The 17,878-nt window shown below is 51.8% G+C and overlaps 1 protein-coding gene across 27 annotated transcripts in view; it reads left to right on the top strand.

Annotated features, from left to right (window-relative positions):
• Nucleotides 1–17,878, top strand: part of LRRFIP1 (LRR binding FLII interacting protein 1) — a 132,128-nt gene that overhangs the window by 881 nt on the left and 113,369 nt on the right. The gene's annotated exons all lie outside the window — the stretch shown is intronic.

The following is a 17,878-nucleotide window of genomic DNA, read 5'->3' as shown; positions in this document are numbered from 1 at the left end:
GCCTGATTTTTCTCACATACCCTTTTGTACCTTTCCAGTGTCCCGTGTGTGTGCTAACTATACAGATGCAGCTCATCCCTCCTTGTGAGCTCCCTTCCGTGTTCGATATGATGTGGAGTTCTTCTGCATACCACACTGTCCTCAGGTGGAAAAACTTCCAGGCCATTTAGGCTGTGGGCTCTGGTTGCGTCATTCAGCTATTTACTGAGGTCCACTCTATAACCAGTTCGTAGGTGTTTTTAGTTGCAAATACTCGATTTTGCTTTTATGGACATAGGGCTGTCAATCAGTATTTGTTGAATATTGAAATGGATAAAGACTTCGGTTTTTCTCTGTATGAAAAGAAAAGGGCTTTCCAGGCAAACTCTCATACATCCCTTAAAACCCACTGCAGATTGGTGGCCTCTGTGAGACCTCCCCCATCACCCCAGGCAAAAGTCTCCCTGCCTCCATCTGGCTCCTCTAGCTCTTCTCCCTACACCTGGTGTGGGAGTCACCTCTTCTCAGCATAATTTGCTCACGCTGTAGAAGGTGACACCCAGGCAGCCGATATCTTTCTCTTTTGTTTCCCCAGAGCTCCACAGTCAGGCATAGAGTAGGTGCTCCGAAGTGTGTTGCACTAATTAACAAAAGAAGTACCAGGACTTAAAGTACATTGGGCTAAATAAAGACATTGGCTAAATGTAGTAGCTTGAATATAATCCCCACTCCTGTGAGGACAGTCACTTAGGTATGAATTTGACCCTAAGACCAAACAGGTGTTCTCTGGGAGGACAGAGGTGATGGATGATCCCTGGGCCTCATCTTTCTGTCGGTGCTTATGGACAAAGGAACAAGAAGAATGAGAGCTCCCAAAGTCTACCTCGTACCTACTGGTTTGGATCGGAAACAAAGGCTAGGGATGCTCCCTGGGTTGACATCCTTGAGGTCCCGAGGATTGGGAGCCCGTGGTCTTGTCCCCCAGCCAGGGAGATGGTAGTAGGCAGTGACAGATTCTGACTGGGGAGTCAGTCCTGGGCTATGAAAATGCACACACCTCATGGAGGAGCTATGCGATCCTGGGGAAGTGAGTCATTCAACCCCCCTGAGTGTCTGTTCTCTTGTCTCTAAAGTGCGGGAAATAAATCCCCCTTGGCAGTCAGGATTAAAGAAAATGACTAGCATCCATACAGTGAGTAACCAGGTAAATGTGAGCCTCAGCCACCTATCCTCCTGATAAAACCAACCACAGATTGGCTTGTTATAAGTGCTAAGTGGCAGGTATCTATAACGTTGGAGGGAGCAGGTGCAACATTTTATGTTTTACCACAAATTGAATTATATTTCCCAACTGTAAAAATTAGAATCACGATTGAAATGGCAAGTATCTGTTCACCATCGAGTTCTTGAGTTCTTATAAAAATTAACAGAATTGTCTTAAGTTTAGTACCTTCTTATTTGTTCATTGGTTCAGCAGATGCATGCCATGCTCTCCAAACACCTGGGCTAGGGAGACTGGGATTCAGAGATGGACCTGAAGAGGATCCACCCATGAAGAGTTGGGTCAGAAAGGGGTCTGACCTGTAGATCAGTAAGAGAGCAGAAGATAGGAAGAGATCTGATAGTAAAAGGCCATGGATATTGTGACCTGAAAGTTTGGAAATGAGAGAGTTCCAGTTTATTGAGGGGACTAGGAATGGCAATCAGAAGTGGCTTCCTGGAGGAAGTGACATTTTGAGTTATTTTGAAGTGACAGAAACGCTGACCTGGACTGGCCTCCACAAGGGGAAATATGTTGGCTGGAGCATGGATTCTTGGCCACCAGCCCCACCAGCGGCTGCTTCCCTCCATAGCACCTTGCAGCTGGATCTGCTGCGCTGTCCTCTCTGGGTGGCCTCGCCTTCAGGCTGACATGCGTCTGCCGTGTTCCCACACTGCCCTCCATGAGCCCACACCCAGTCTCTCTCTTGAGAGCTAGAAGTATCTTCCCTGACAAATCTCCACGCGGCTCCCTGGCTACCCCCTGAGTCTAACTGTGAGCGGGACTGTTGACTCAGCTGCCCACAGCAGTCCCTGGGCCAGGGTGTGCAGGGCCCGGGGAGTCCTACCTTGTGACCCATCAGGCCCATCCTGGAAGAGGGGGAAGTTGGCTGTTGCCTCTGAAGCCCTTGGGGAGGTGAGGGGGACTCAATGAAAACTGGGGACTGTTTCAGAAGGTGGCAGGGGGTGGGTGGACATGAGTCAGGTGTCCGGGAAGGCGCCCTCTAGAGAATAAGCAGAGCCTTCTGGGCTGGGGTGACCTGGGGCCCACGGGCAGGGTCACCGGGCAGGAGGGAGAGAGGGTGGGCAGGGCTGGGAGGGGAGCTCAGCTGCCCCTGAGGAGGGCTCGAGAAGCACGCCCTGACCGGTGGAAGCTGACACAGTCCTGTTTCTGCAGTTACGCTGTGGTTTAACCCGAAGCCGGTTTTTAGTAAATGGACTTGTAACTTGAAAACACTGTAGATGCATTAGCACAGATACTCGCTTCTGAGGTGGAATTCGGGCAAGATGTTGTCAGGAAGAAGGTCCAGTAAGCACTTGGAAACGCTCATCGCCGCTGAAGGCGTGAGCGGTGTTTCTCACACCCTGGGGAAAGGTGTTTTGAAAGCAGATATATTTTTCTCTCCCGCCGTGTTTAACATTCGGCTCAAGATTTTTGGTAGCATCCCAGATTGCTCATTCAGCGCTTGGCCACCGAGGGAGATGAGCCTGCTCTCACGATGCCCGAGGCAATTCAGAGTATTCCTCTCAAATGGAGAGACAACAGCATTTTAACAAATAGTGCTAACACACAGGCTGTCTTAGGAACGAACTTGCGGGCCCTTTCCCGGTGGTGTGAGTGAGTCGTGCCCTGTGGCCACATGGGCCCTGGTCCGATGCCCTTCCCTGCTCACAGCACAGTGCCCTCCCCGCGACTGTCCCCACGGCCGCCTCTCCAAGACCCACCCGCTGCGAGGCGGTCCCTTGGGCGCCGATGGTGCCCACCCAGCTCCCCACTGTGAGCGGGTGCTGACTCCCTGGGCTGTGAGCGCCCGTGGCCACCCAGGAGTCGCTGTGGGGGAGGGGTGTGACCCCAGCCCTACCCCCGCCCCCCGGGCAGCCTGCAGCTGTTGCCTGAGGGGTGTGAGGATATAAAATGTCCCCTCCGCTCGCTTCCAGTTGGAACCCACTCTGGTGCCGTTCGGGCTCCAGAGCTCCTGTGGGATGGGGCTGAGGGCGCACTCCAGCAGAGGCCCCCTCCTGCCCCTGCCCCCGCTGTCCCCTCACCCCTCTTCTGCGGGCTGTGCTCCCCGGACATAGAGCCACAGACACATCCCTGCCTCAGGCTCTGCCTCTGGGGACCCCGACTTCGGACGACCCCGTGCTTCATTCTGGGTGGTCCTGTACCTACAGGACATTCTCATCCCCAAACCCCTTTCATGTTGCCCCTCACCGCACCCTTCCCAAATAGCCTTCTCAGGCCAGCTTGGCTTGAGGGACCCGTCTCCTTTCTCCTCAAGCCTCGAGGCGTCTGTGGGCCCAGCTGGGGGGGTGGGTACCCAAGTGCTTTTCCAGAAGGGCCCCGGGGAAGCGGCTGCAGCTTGGAGCCTCCGTTTCACCTCGCTCTGGCTCCCGGCAGATCCGGCGCCTCTGGGATCGCGCAGCCCAGGAGTGAGCCCACAGCTGGCATGACGCCCACTCCTGGTGTCCCGGCGCCGTCGCCTGCCGTCAGTGAGAGGACAGAGAGCAGCATTCACCCGCGCAGGCCCTTGCTGCTACGGCTGAGCTGTCCCCCTCAGGCCTTAGCTCCAGGTGAGGTTGCTTTTCTGAGGTGGGCCGCCAGCTCGAAACGTGGCGGCCACGGCCTGGATGGTGTCCTCGGGTGTGGTCAGTGGTTTGCGAGCGGGGACACTGTCGCGCCCCCTTCTTCCCGGGAGTGGGGAGGGGTGAGGGGAGTCAGACGCCGAGCACTGTGGCAAGAGCTGTCCTGCCCCCAGTTCTAACACAGTCAGGCCCTCCCCGAGCTCACCTTCCCAGGACAGACTCGCAAAGCCTGGTGCGCCATCGTGAGCGCCGGGAACGTGACGACAAAGGCGCTCACGGCGGGTGTCTCGCACGGAGCCTGGGCCGGGGGGCAGCTGCACGCGGCGCCGGTGACCTTGGGCCATCTCGGTGATTTCCAACAAGATGGTTCTGGTGGGGCTGGAATCAGAAGCTCAGCTGTGGACAGTCCTGCGGTGGCGATGGCGTGCGGGCCCCGCCCCACGGCTATTTCTGTCCGTCTCCCTGTCCCCCTTCTGGGTGACCCTCATGATTCACTGGTTTCATGGCTGGGGCTGTGATTTGTATGTGGGTGGCCTGCAGAGGGGGCACGGCGGGTAGAAATCAGGGGACCTGTGTTCCAGTGGTGCCTGTCACGCGTGAGCCTGGTCAGGGTACGGGGTTGGAAAGGGGCCACGTGGGAGCCGAGGTAGCTTCGGGGGCCTGTAGGGTGCCAGGCGCCCCCAGAAGCTTCCCCCCATAATTACATTAAGTCCCACCAGCAGAGCTGAGAGTATCTCTGTTTGACACAGAGAAGCGGGCTCACAGGTGCTCGGGACTTGCCCAGGGTAACCGAGAAGGTGCCCGATCAGCACCCAGGCTGCTGCCACTTCCTGGACCAGCTCTTGGCTCCATCCAGGGCCCAGCTACCGGCCCTGTCCTGCAGTCAAGCCGACTTGCTTCCCATCTCTGGGACTGTTGTCCCCAGCTGACCTCTGGCCACCGGGCTTGACGGTTCATGGGAAAGCTGACACTCGTCTGTCCTTGCTACGTCTTTCCCCGTTTTTGTTTTTTTCTTTTTCCATTCTCTCGACTTGTAAAATGTAATGTTTATTTAACTAAGGTAATACGTGTTTTTACCCTTGTCCCACATTCTCAGGCCATTCTCCACACAGCAGCTGGGTGATCCTTTAAAATATGTCAGCTCATGTCGCCTCTCTAATTAAAACTCTCCAGCAGCTTCTCATATCACTGCACAAAGGCCAAGTTCTTAATGGCCTGACAAGACCCTGAACGATCTGGCAATTAGCTCCGTGTTTATAAATAATACACGTGCGTACTCTATTGATCGCCCGAGTGTAGCCACGGACCGCTGGGAGGTCCTGGCTGGGAGGATGGGGCCCCGCTCAGGCCCTCCCCCACTTCTGTCTCTCGTCGTCTGCACACCACAGTAATGTTGTAGTAGAACCACAGACCGGTACAGGGTATGGTGCTAGGAGGGTCAGATTCCCGGGTTCAGACCCTGGTCCCGCCATGTGCTCTGTGACCTTGGGCAAGTTGCTTCACCGCTTTGTGCCTCAGTTGTCCCGTAGGTAAGATGGGAAAGTTTTGAGTGCACTTCCCACGGGTGTTTGTGAGGGTAAATGAGCTCTTTCGTGGAAAGACCCCGGCATGAGGACGGGTGCCTTGTCAAGGCAGGTGGTGACGGGGATGTCACAAGGGGTGTGGCTGCGGAGTCCAGAAGCATGCCCTGACGTTTCTGTCCTTGGACAGACAGCGTTCTGCCTTTCCTGGAGTTCATGACTTGTATTTTTTTTTTTTCCCAATTGCTCTTCTGTCTACGTATCGATCACATCCAGTTCTTCAAAAACTTTTCAACAGGACCCCTCACAGTACTATTTCCTGCGTGATTCAGCAAACCAGACAGCCTACCATTTCCCCTTCGTCCCCTCCTGGATATGGACCGCTGGAGACGTCTGTCCTCTAGACCCTCTCCGGACTTCGGCTGTCCTTCCCTTTGCCACCATTCTGAGAGTTCCCCACTTTTCTGTCGTTGTTGGATCCCTCTTTGCCGGATTCCATATCATCTTCTTCCTCGGATTACTCTCTCATTTTGCTGGAACATGTCCTTCAGTAGCTTCCTGAGAAAGAGTGCCTTTTCCAAGTGTTTGCATGTCTGAAAATGTCTTTATTCTACCCTCATACTTGATTGATAGTTTGGCTGACTATAGTGTTCTAGGTTAAAAATAATTTTCCAAAGAACGACAAAGATTTCTATGCATTCTTTGAAATGATTTCCAGCATGTATTATTGACTGAAAGAAGCAAGGTGCAGAAAACAAAACTCGCGTGCTGTCCCTTTTGTGAGAAAGGTGTTGATTTGTCTGCATTTGTAGAAAGAAACCTTGGGAGAGTGTGGGGTGTGAGTGGAAGCAGATTCATAAAGTGTCACTTTTCATGCTCTTTGGATATTTTTTTAACATTTATTTATTTATTTTAGAGAAAGAGAGTGAGGGACGGAGGGGCAGGGGGAGAGAGAGAATTTCAAACACACTCCCTGCTGAGTGTGGAGCTCTATTTCACGAAACTGAGATCACGACCTAAGCAGAAATCAAGAGTAGGACGCTCAAGCAACTGAGCCACCCAGGAGCCCTGATGCTCTTTGGATATTGAACCATGTGACCAAATTGCGTCTTCAATAAAATAAACTAACAGTGATCAAGAAAGTAAAATTTAAAGCTATTTTCTACCACAATTTTAAGGCATTTTTTTCCACTTTATTCCAGCCTTCAGGATTGCTTTGAGAATTTTGATGCATTGTGTATCTTGTATAATCTCTGCTTTTACTCTCTAGTAGCTCTTAGGACCTTCTCTTGATCTTTTGGATAGGTTATTTTCCATTTATTGAGCATTCATTGGGGTCATTGGGTCCGAAAACATGTATCCTAAAGTTCTGGGAAATTTTCTGAATTTTCCCCTCCCCACCATTTCCTCTGCTCTCTTTTACAGCATTTCCTTTGCTGGGAATAACTTTCTTTCATTCCAGTTCTCTAAATTTCTTCTCTTGGTGATGCTTTACAGGAGATAACTCACCTTTATCTTCCACGCCTTCTGCTAAACTTATCTGTTCTGTATTTAATTTCTAAAAGGTGGGGTTTTTTTTTGGTTGTTGTGCTTTGTTGCTTTTTTCTGGCATTCTCTCTGATTCACGAATGTGGTTCCTTTTCTTGTCATTCTGAGGATATTAATTTGTTGTTGTTGTTTTCTCCAAAACTTTTCTTTTGCCCCCTGTACAATGGTCTGTTTCTTTTTGTCCTTTGTCTGCGGCAGCCTCTGTCTTTCATCTTGACCTCTCCCAGGTGCGTGGTGATCCTCAGCTGTCCATTCAGCTCTGAGAATGAGGCACTAAAACACTATGAGAACAATTTGGTCAAAGGCCAGGAGGGGAGGTGCCACAGGATGCAAGCAGGACGGCACCAGGGCTGCATTAGGGTGGCTCAAGTGCTGGTACATTCACTACCTCCTCAGGGGACAGGCACACAGCTTGGATCTGAACCCAGGTCCCCCATCTGCCAGCTCAATGCCCTGGACTGCTTCAGTGTTGGAAGGGAATATTGCTTAATGCTAGCAAGCCAAACCTCTCTAATTTGGTGCCTACAGATAGAATTCTATTTTCGCTTAAGGGAGTGGTGGGATTGAGAAGAACGCCAAAAATTAATCTGAGATTTATACCAGGACAAAATAATCTCTAATGTCCATACAGCCCAGACAAGGGAGCCGGTCATTATGATATTCTTTCATTGAGAGTGGAATAAAATATCAAATTAGGTGAGCAAACAAAGGGAGTTATAAAAAATAAAATTTTCATAGCTTCACGCATCAGGGATAATTCACTTATTTGTTAGGGAAATTCTCTAAGATCTGAGATATAAAACAAACATAAAATACCTGGAGAGTTTAGGTAGGCAGAATGTGATATGGTCTTGGCAGTGGGTAAACTCTCGGATCAGCAAGTATGTAAGAGCCAGAGCCGTTCGCTGGAGTATTATATTGCAGTGCTTCTACCCACTTCTTGGCTTGAGGGGGTAAATGAAAAATCACACAGTGGTCATGAGAATAGTTAAACCTAAAAGAACCAGGAGATCTAAAGTTTTTGTTTTGCTTTTAAGCTCCATCTCATAAGTTTACCCTTTTTTTTTTTTTAACCATTCCCCTTGATTTATTTTTATTTTTCGCCTCCTTGTATGAGATCCCTTAGGCATAGGGGAGGATGGGGAGTTTTCCAGGTTGACAGAGAGATGGGATTTCCATGCTGACTGAACAGCTGACATGTCTCCACCCCGGATTCCCTAAGATACTGCTTTAAATGATCCCAGATATGTCTAAAATCATCCAGAATGGTGCTGGTTAGTAGGACCTTCGGCGGTGACAGCAGTCCTCTCCCTGCTGCATGTTGTGGTGGCCGCCAGCCCTGTGTGGCTGCAGAGCACCTGCATCATGGCCAGTGTGCCTGAGAAATGCATCTTAAATTTTTTTTTAAGATTTTATTTATTTATTTACTTGAGAGAGAACGAGCATGAGCAGGGGGAGGGGCAGAGGGAGAGAGAGAGAGAGAAAAACAGACTCCACGCTGAGCACAGAGCCCAACACGGGGCTCGATCCCACAACACTGAGACCTGAGCTGAAATCAGGATCCAGACGCTCAACCGAGCACGGAGCCACCCAGGCGCCCCTTGCATCTTAAATTTTATTTAATTTTAATTCATTTAAATTTAAATAGCCACTTATGGCTCGTGGCTGCCAGATGGGCAGCCCCGCTTTAGAGCAATGATTTCTTCTTTGCTGAAATATGCCGTGACAGAGGTGTGTTCCGTCATCCAGAGCAGGGCCGAGCGTCAGAGGGAGGAGACCCAGTCCAGCCTGGGGACACGTGCGGTCCGTGGAAGGAGCACCATCAGCCTTCTGAAGTTGGGGGACCACAGGGGGTATCGTATCCGTGTATCCGAGCCTCCTTTCCTTTGTATTCCCCGGGGGGGTTCGGGTAATGGGCGGTGCCTGGGAAACGCAGTGCCGGCGGCCTGGTCCATGTGGGCGCTAACTGAACCCTGGGGTCCCCTGCCTCCTGGGGGCTGGGTCCACCTCCAGAGAGAGACCGCAGCACCGCCTGACTGGCCAGGATGTGCCCCAGGGGGGACAGTGCCCGTGTGCAGGGGGCGGCCACGGCCCTGGGACTGGCTAGATGGACGCTGAGTGAGCGCATGGACCGCGGCCACCTCAGCTCCACGTGCACCTTCAGGGTCCCGTGGCTTTCTTAGCATCCAGAGCACAGGTACAGCTGAGCATCGGGACAGGACAGGCCCTCTGTTTTCAACGGCACTTTTGCTTCTTGGCCTTGAATTTAAGAATCCAGAGTAAGACGCCACCAGACTTTTCTGGCTGCCTCGTCATCAGGCAGCCTGGCCTCAGGGCCTGTGGTCCACATGCTGGAGGCAGCGGGCCCCCCACCCGGGCCTTGTCCTGTAGGGTTTATCTCCGGGCTTCTCTGACCTCTCAGAAGGTCGCAGGGGAGCGGTGGTCACGCGGCCTTCCTGTTACTCGTCCTGTGCGTCAGGGACTCCCAGCCTCCACACCGCGGACATTCGGAGGGATCCCTCTCTGCTGGGGGGCCGTCCTGTGCCTTGTAGGAGATTTAACAGCCTCCCTGGCTTCTACCCGAGAGTGACAACCGAAATGCTCCAGACATTGGCAGATGCTGCCGGGGACGAGAAGGCCCCATGGAGAAGCTCCCCTTCCCTTTTCCCACCACTGCGCCACTCACTGTGGCCCCACAAATGGGACCTTTGTGCAGCTCTGTCCGTGGGCACAGCTGTTCCACTGCTGAGGGAGGAGGGAAACCTTATGGGGGAGGGGATGCTGGCAGCCCATCAGGACTCCAGAGCCCCCCCCGGAGCCCCTCAGATAGAAGGGGGCACGACAGCACATTTCCATAGGATTAGAAGTGTCCCCATATTTCCTAAAAAGTATGTTGCTTTTGCTGTTCACAGCTGAACTTCTTAAAATAGACCGCTAGACCTTGGGTGGTCCTGTGCAGGGTCCCTGCCTGGTGCCCAGACGCTTGTCCCTGAGAAGGTGGCATGCAGACCACCTCTCCCTTCCCTCCCAGTGACAGAGTGTGAAAATGGGCGCTGTCCCAGCCCTCTCCTTCCCTCCGCCCTCTCCGTGGCTTTCTCAGCATCCAGAGCACAGGTACAGCTGAGCATCGGGACAGGACAGGCCCTTGGCCCCAGGACATGTGTGTCCCCCTCAGGCTGCAGGGGTGAGACAGGAGTGACTTAACCATGACAATGTTCTGTGCCGGTCATATTCCCCTCCGTGGCTTAGACCCCTGGCTTCCATTGTGATGTGCAGTTTGTTAAGGAAAACATGCTGTGTACCCTCCCTCTCCGTAACTGAAAATTCAGCTTTAGGATTCCTTTTGGCTTAAGAGATCTTTTTTGCTTAGATTTTTTGGGGGGGGGTTTTGTGTGTGAACAATGTCACTATTTTAGTGTATTCTTTCTTTCCTAAACATTTTTCCAACTTCTCCTAAATAGAACGTGGTGGTTCATAATTATATAGAGTGGAGGACAGAGTGGGGGCATTGCCTTGCAGTTTGGCAGGCCATACCCTAGACTGTCTGATTACTGGCTTGTTAAAATGATGTCACATAGAAAAGTGTAACAGGTAAGAGCATCACATATGTTAAAAACTAAAATCCAACGGAGTAAATGTGAAGACCTGATCGGCTTCATTCAGTGATCCGTGAATGGGCAGCATCCCGTCTAGAAGTAAAGGGAGCCCCTCGGAGCGGAAGGAAATGAAGTCTTGTCTGGGCCAGAGGGGCAGGGAAAGGAAGTCTCTGGCGAAGAGTGGATTGTTTCAGTCAAGACCTCCTCCGTGTGGGGACGGCAGGGAACTGGCTGGCAGGTCACCTCCCTGGTGACTCCAGCCTGACCGGCTGAGGTTACACTCCTGGGAGGGGCTGAAGCTGCAGTTAGGTGGGGTTCTAAGTCTTGGTTTGCCGACGTGGGGCTTAGCACAAGTGACTCCATTTTGGGCCTGTTGTCTCTCTTTTGATGCACGTAATAATATGCCATCGATGATACAGGTATAACTAATTCTGTTTATCCAGTTTTATATCCAGCTTTTTAAAATTCTGAGTTACTGGATTTCACAGACACCATCAGGCCTCCTTCCTTACTCCTGTGCTGTGTTTGCTGTGGATGGTTTATCTCTTCAGGAGACATAGAAGCAGGCCAGCTCTGCTGCTCAGGGGCTCTGGGACGTGGGCCTTCGCTGGTTTGAAGCTTCAGTTCTTCGGCTGTAGGATGAAGACGGGGTGGCTGGGGGCCTCGTGAGATGAGGCACGTCGGTTGCCGAGGTCTGGGCCTCCTCTGGGAGCGCTCAGTCCCCTCCACCCTCACCCGGCTGGCTCTGCCTTCTCCTGGGAAGTCTCAGGCCTGCGCAGCTCCCACACGGGGCCTGAGGTGACAGTACGGTCCCCCACTCCTTCGCCTCCTGTCACACTTCTATCCTCTGGGCCGCGCTTTCCTTTTTTTTTTTTTTTAAGGATTTTATTTATTTATTTGAGAGAGAGAATGAGATAGAGAGAGCATGAGAGGGGGGAGGGTCAGAGGGAGAAGCAGACTCCCTGCTGAGCAGGGAGCCCGATGCGGGACTCGATCCCGGGACTCCAGGATCATGACCTGAGCCGAAGGCAGTCGCTTAACCAACTGAGCCACCCAGGCGCCCTGGGCCGCGCTTTCCTTTAGCAGCTCCAGTCTCCAGGCAGAGGGGGATGCTCTCGGGGGCTGCGCCAGGCCCCGTGGCCGGGGGACCCCCGAGCCCAGCATGTAGGAGCCACTTGAAAACCACCTGCTGAGTGAATGCAGGTCGAAGCAGAAAGGGAAATTCCTCGGCAGTGTGGTGGTGACTGGTCTTCGTACTGATATGAAAACCTTTGAATGTGGGATTTTTCTTCCAAGTGGTTGGAGCTACTTTTGTCAGAATTCACGCATGGATTACATGGAGTGGCTTTCACTGACGACTCTTTCTAACTCCTGAAACCTCATCCACTGTCACAAGAGATCAGGAGATAGAATCGTTCCGTCTTCATACCGATAACCTCGTCAGAATTCATCAGCAAAAGGCCAGTACCACCCACAAACCACAATTGTCCCGGATGTCACGCCGACCTGTGCGGCCGAGGCCGGGGCTGTGTTAGTTGCTTTTGGGTTTCCCTTGGCACGATGGCTACTTTCAGTAATGGATGGCAGTGTGGGGAAGCCTAAAAAAAAAATAACCAGGGAAATAAATTTTCCTCCTGATTCCCATGATGAGAGATATTTTGCACACCCTTAAGAAAATACAGCCTAGAGGGTCAGGGTTGGACTCTCAGTCAGAAGACCTGGGTCTGAGGCCTGGTGTCACCATTTACTGCTTTTGCCACCTTGGACAAGCCACGTGGCCCCTCGGTGTTCCCACCTGTAAAGTGGCGGTGATGATTTGTGGTTGTGAGGACCAGATGAGGGGGTACACACACGATGCTTGGGACGGGGACTCCTGCCGCTCACCAAGGCGCCCATGTCTCCTCACACAACCCCCTCTGAAACAAGGCAGGGGGTCATTCTGGCCACCGACCGTGTGTGTTCAGTGGCCCCCTGCCTGTCACCCACCCACATTTACAGAGATCCAGACTGACAGACAGAGGCTTGGCTCCCGCCCTCAGCTCCAGGCCCTGCTCCAGGCTCCAGGCTTCGGTTCTAGGTTCTAGGCTCTGGGCTCTACTGCAGGCTTCAGGCTCCAGCTCCAGGCCCTACTCCAGGCTTTGGTTCTAGGTTTTAGGCTCTGGGCTCTACTCCAGGCTCCAGCTCCAGGCTCCAGGCTCCAGGCTCTGAGCTGCCTGACTAGGGAAGTGGGTGGGGGTCGGGTGCCCAGAGACAAGCCCCGCTCAGTTGGCCTCCTTAACCATAAGGAGAGATACCACCTGCTGCCTGTCTCACAGCATTTGCATGAGGCACAAGTGAGAAAATAGTTGAGATCATGCACGCAGAGCCTCAAGGGCTTTGCAAATGTAAGGTGGCAGTGGTATTTCTGTCAGAAAAGTGTAGAAAAGATTCTTAACACTTAGATGTTTTGTGCTGGTTTGTAGCCGCTTCTGAACTTGGAGCAGATTAACCTCGGGAGCTGTGCATTTTTCTTTACGCAGAGCACTCTCTATTTCTTTTTTGGTGGTGTGTTGCTTTCTTCTAAAAGTAGGGGAGGAAGCAGGTGCAAGCCTAGTGTGGGAGTCAGGGAAGGTGGGAGGTAGAGTTGTTGTGGGGGAGGGCAGGAGCCGCTATCCGCAGGCGGTCCTTCTCTGGGCCTCCAGACCCCTGATTCTTTCAGGTCCTTGTGGAGGCAAGGAGGAAACAGACTGGGGTCACCATCACCATGACGACCACAGACCCCCCACATTCCAGGCTCTTCAGGGAGGGCTGGGGGGCAGCAAGGGCCCAGGCCTTCTCCAGCCTTCACTGAAATCTCTTCATGCCTCAGTTTCCCTGTGGTCTGACCCAGTGTGCAGCCCGCATGGTGCTGGAAGGCATAAGTGTGACAAGACCCCATCCATGGGAGAGCAGCTTCTATTCTTTGTACTTTCAGAGTCCTGTCCCTTACAAAAGGGCATCGCTGGGCGCCTGGGTGGCTCAGTTGGTTAAGCGACTGCCTTCGGCTCAGGTCATGATCCTGGAGTCCCGGGATCGAGTCCCGCATTGGGCTCCCTGCTCGGCGGGGGGTCTGCTTCTCCCTCTGACCCTCTTCCCTCTTGTGCTGTCTCTCATTCTCTCTCTCAAATAAATAAATAAAATCTTTAAAAAAAAAAAAAGGGCATCGCTGAATCAAGCCTTTCCTCAAGAGCAAAGGAAGACCCTGGACTCTTCAACCTTTATTTGGACGTTGCAGTAAATGGCATCTATTTGGCTCTGTGCCTTCTCTTGCTAACCACTGGTCCCTCATGGGGTGGAATCAGGGCAGCGTATCACCTAGTTGGTTCTAGTCACTCAGATAGGGACGTTTCCAGTAGCCTCTCTGAAGTAAGGTGGCTGTTGAGTTACTTGACCAACTTTGAGAAAACAAAGCACGTTGGGCTGGAATTGAAGGCGGTTGATTGTACCTCAGATCAATGGTCCTCAAAATGGGGCCTCCGGACACAGTGCCCACAGCACTCGGAAGGCGTTAGAAATGCTGCTTCTCGGCATCCATCCCACTGCACCAGAGCCCTGGGGGCGAGCCGGGCCATCTGTGCTCAGAAGAGCCCCCCGGGGGTTCTGATGCACGCTGAAGATTAAGAGGGGCGCCGTACGCGAGCTGATGCTACTGCTGGGTCTGCTTCCAGAGCTCGGGAACGGCCGTGACGCTAGTGTTCCTGTTTGAACAGTGTGGCTTTTTCCTGCTCACGTGCCTGGGGACTGGATGACTCATTCCAGTCACAAATATGAGTGTTGTCATGCCCTTCCGGCTGGCGAGGCTGCCATGGAGGAGCTCCCCTCCTGAGAGGCCTCCCCCCTCCCCAGACAAGAGCCCGGAGTAGCCGCCCCCTCCCCCGAAGGGTGAGTGAGCGAGCAGAGAGATGGATGGACGACGGACGGACGGACAGACGGACAGCATTAGCCTGACTTCAGTCACATTGGACAGTTCAGTTTCTTCTGAGACTAGAGCAAGATTTCAGCGATCATCAGTGGTCACCTATGTGCAAATGAGATTTAGCAGAAAGCCATGGCGGGCAGATCTGGCTTGGCCAGGCGTCGAGTCTCTGAAGTGTGCATTTTGGGGCCAGCATAGTGAGCACCCCTGTCTCCCTCTCACGTAACAGGACCTAGAAGGAGCGGTCGAGCAGACGGCTTTCTGACCCCCTCCGGATTATCTGATAATTGCTCCCTCTTTCCAGCTCCTTGTTTTGTGACCTTTTCTTTCTTGTGCTTCTCCAGTGACTTTTTGTGCTATGTGTGCACTTGGAAAAAATCTCTGAACGATCCTGGGGATGGGGCTTTGATTTCGTTGGACGGCATGTGGATGATCGGGTTGCGCAGCACGTTGCCAGCACAGTGAGCTCGCGTTCCCTAAAAAAGGCATGCACTGTGTCCAGGAAAGCTCTCCTGAGGTTGATGGCACGCTACCAGGGGCTGAAGAAACTTGGACCGTGTTTGCAGAACATTCTATTGTGTGGCTTCCCTGTTGGGGCGCAGGGTTGGGACTGGAGGAAGTGAGGTGTATTAATATAGCCTGCCAGGTGCAATAAATAGCTATCTTTGCCTGACGTTAACCTCACGTAAGCAACGTGGTTCAAAAAAGCCCTGTGCACACCAGGAGTCACTGGAAACATCTGGAGGGGAATGGTTCTGGCCTGCGCATGAGAGACATCGAGAGCATGCAGGTGGATGTTTCTGTGAAACGTTCTCAATTTGGATTTGCCTAATTCGGCTGAGCTTCTGGATCTGGGGGGAGAATTTCATGGAGATGAAGGACCCTCTTGCTCACGTCATAGCAGGCAGCGCCGTGATGTCATCACTGACGACATTGACCTGGACCACTGGGCTAAGGAGGGGTTAGCTCTGTTCCCTGGAAGTGAGTCCCTACGTGCAGCCCCCACCCGGGGAGGGGACTTCAGCTCCCTGTGCTAAAAGAAGGTGTAACCCTAGGTTGAAATGTTCACCATAATTAGTAAATTTGAGAGGGATACTTTGAGGCTGTGCAAATGTCCTGTGCCACCCTGAAGTCCATCAGCGGATCAGTAATTCTTTGTGACATGTGGATGCGAAAAGCAGGTTATTTGGTGTGAGCAGTGAATGGGAGAGCCGGGATGGGGAAGCCCTCGAGCGTGTCGTGGTGTCATGGGGCCTGATCTTGGCCCAGCCCCACGGCCTTCACCTTTTCCCCTCACTGCTGGCATGTCGGCCAGCTCTCTGGGCCTCACGAGCATCCGTACACGTGCCGCTCACTGCTGTGGACGCGGACGCCCCAAGCCTTCTTTCCGTGCTCCCAGAGCCCCTTCTCCTGCTTTCCACTGGCCCTCCGGCTTTCACCTTATTGTGGCCGGGAGGGGTCATGCTCCTTCCCAGTGCAAACCAGATAGGCAGCAAAGATAATGCTGTGAAATTTTTGGTTTTGGAGGGATGGGGAGAGGCTAAATGGTGGGTCATTTTTCGAATGAAGGTCTTGCATGATGAGTAGGAAGAGCAATGACTTTCTTCTATACTCACTGTCACTTTTCATAATCTGGTCATTTATGGCCTCAGTTTCAGGAGAGAGCTCAATGTTTAACAACACAGGTTTGGCTTGGAAATGCTTTTTGATACGTGACGTTGACAAACGTCACGGTAGGGAACAGTCCTGTTAGCCGAAGTTGCTTTGCCAGTCAACCCCAGATAACTGCTATTCAGTGGATGGGGTTTTTTGCTCATTTTGTTTCCTGCTTTCTACTGTTAGAGTAACTGAAAATGAGGGGAGAAGTCTGATGGGAAGAAGTGAAAATGCAGTATCTGTCTTCCAGAAAACACCTTAAATACGAGCATACCTCGGAGATACTGCGGGTTTGGTTCCAGACCGCAGCAGCAAAGCAAGTATCGTATTAAAGCGAGTCCAATCACGTTTGTGGTTTCCCAGTGCACATAATGGTTTTGTGTACACGATACTCTAGTCTGTTAATGCAGTAGTAATGCAATAGCATTTTTTTAAATGTACACACCTTAATTAAAAAATACCTTACTGCTAAAAAATGCTAACCGTCATCTGAGCTCTCAGCGAGTCATAGTCCTTTCGCTGGAGGAGGTTCTTGCGTTGATGTCCGTGGCCGCTGATGGATCAGGGTGGTGGCTGCTGAAGGCCGGGGTGTCTGTGGCAGGTTCCTAAAATAAGACAACAGTTTGCCGCATCGATTGACTTCCTTTCACGATTTCTCTGTCGCACGTGATGCTGTTTGATGGCATTTCACCTACAGGAGAACTTCCTGCCGCCGCTTTATCACCTAAGCATATGGCATATCCTAAATCCTGTGTTGTCCCTTCAACGGTCTTCATGTCATCATCACCAGGACTAGATTCTGTCTCAGAAAACCGCTTTCTTTGTTCATCCATAGGAAGCAACTCCTCACCCCTCACGTTTTATCACAAGATTGTCACAATTCAGTCCCATCTTCCGGCTCCACTTGTAATTCCAGTTCTCCTGCTGTTCCCAGCCCATCTGCAGTGGCTTCCTCACAGAAGGCTTGAACCCTCCATGTCATCCGTGAGGGCTGGAATCAGCTTCTTCCAAACTCTTATTAATGTTGATATTTTGACGTCTTCCCATGAATCATGACTGTTTTAATATAAAACATATAGAATGGGGAATCCTTCCCAGAAGGTTTTCAGTTTACTTTGCCCAGATGCATCAGTGGAGCCACGATGACAGCTAGAGCCTCATGAAATGTATTTCTTAAATAATAAGACTTGAAAGTCAAAATGACTCCTTGATCCACGGGCTGCAGGATGGATGTTGTGTCGGCAGGAATGGAAACAACATTCGTCTCGTCCATCTCCATCAGAGCTCTTGGGTGACCCAGTACGTTGTCAGTGAGCAGTCATAGTTTGAAAGGAGTCTTTTTTTCTGAGCAGTAGGTCTCAACAGTGGGCTTAAAATATTCAGCAAACCATGTTGTACACAGATGTGCTATCATATTTATAGAGCACAAGCAGAGTAGATTTCCCATAATCCCAAAATCCCCAGGATTTTCAGAATGGTCAGTGAGCATTGGCTTTAAGTCAGCAGCTGCATGAGCCCCTAACAAGAGAGGCAGCCGGTCCTTTGAAGCTTTGACGCCAAGCACTGACCTCTCTCTAGCTGTCAAAGTCCTAGATAACCTCTTCTTCCAACATAAGGCTGCTTCGTCTACAGGGAAAATCTGTTGTTTAGTGTAGCCACGTTCATTCGTTATCTCACTAGATCTGGACAACTTGCTGCAGCTTCTCCATCAGCACCTGCTGCTTCACCTTGCACTTGTATGTTATGGAGACTGACGACTGACTTCTTTCCTTAAACCTCCTGAACCAACCTCTGCCAGCTTC

The sequence above is a fragment of the Leptonychotes weddellii genome, chromosome 3, assembly GCF_054177405.1.
Source record: "Leptonychotes weddellii isolate Sample4059 chromosome 3, ASM5417740v2, whole genome shotgun sequence".
Taxonomy (NCBI): Eukaryota; Metazoa; Chordata; class Mammalia; order Carnivora; family Phocidae; genus Leptonychotes; species Leptonychotes weddellii.
This window is presented reverse-complemented; position numbering and strand designations above follow the sequence as displayed.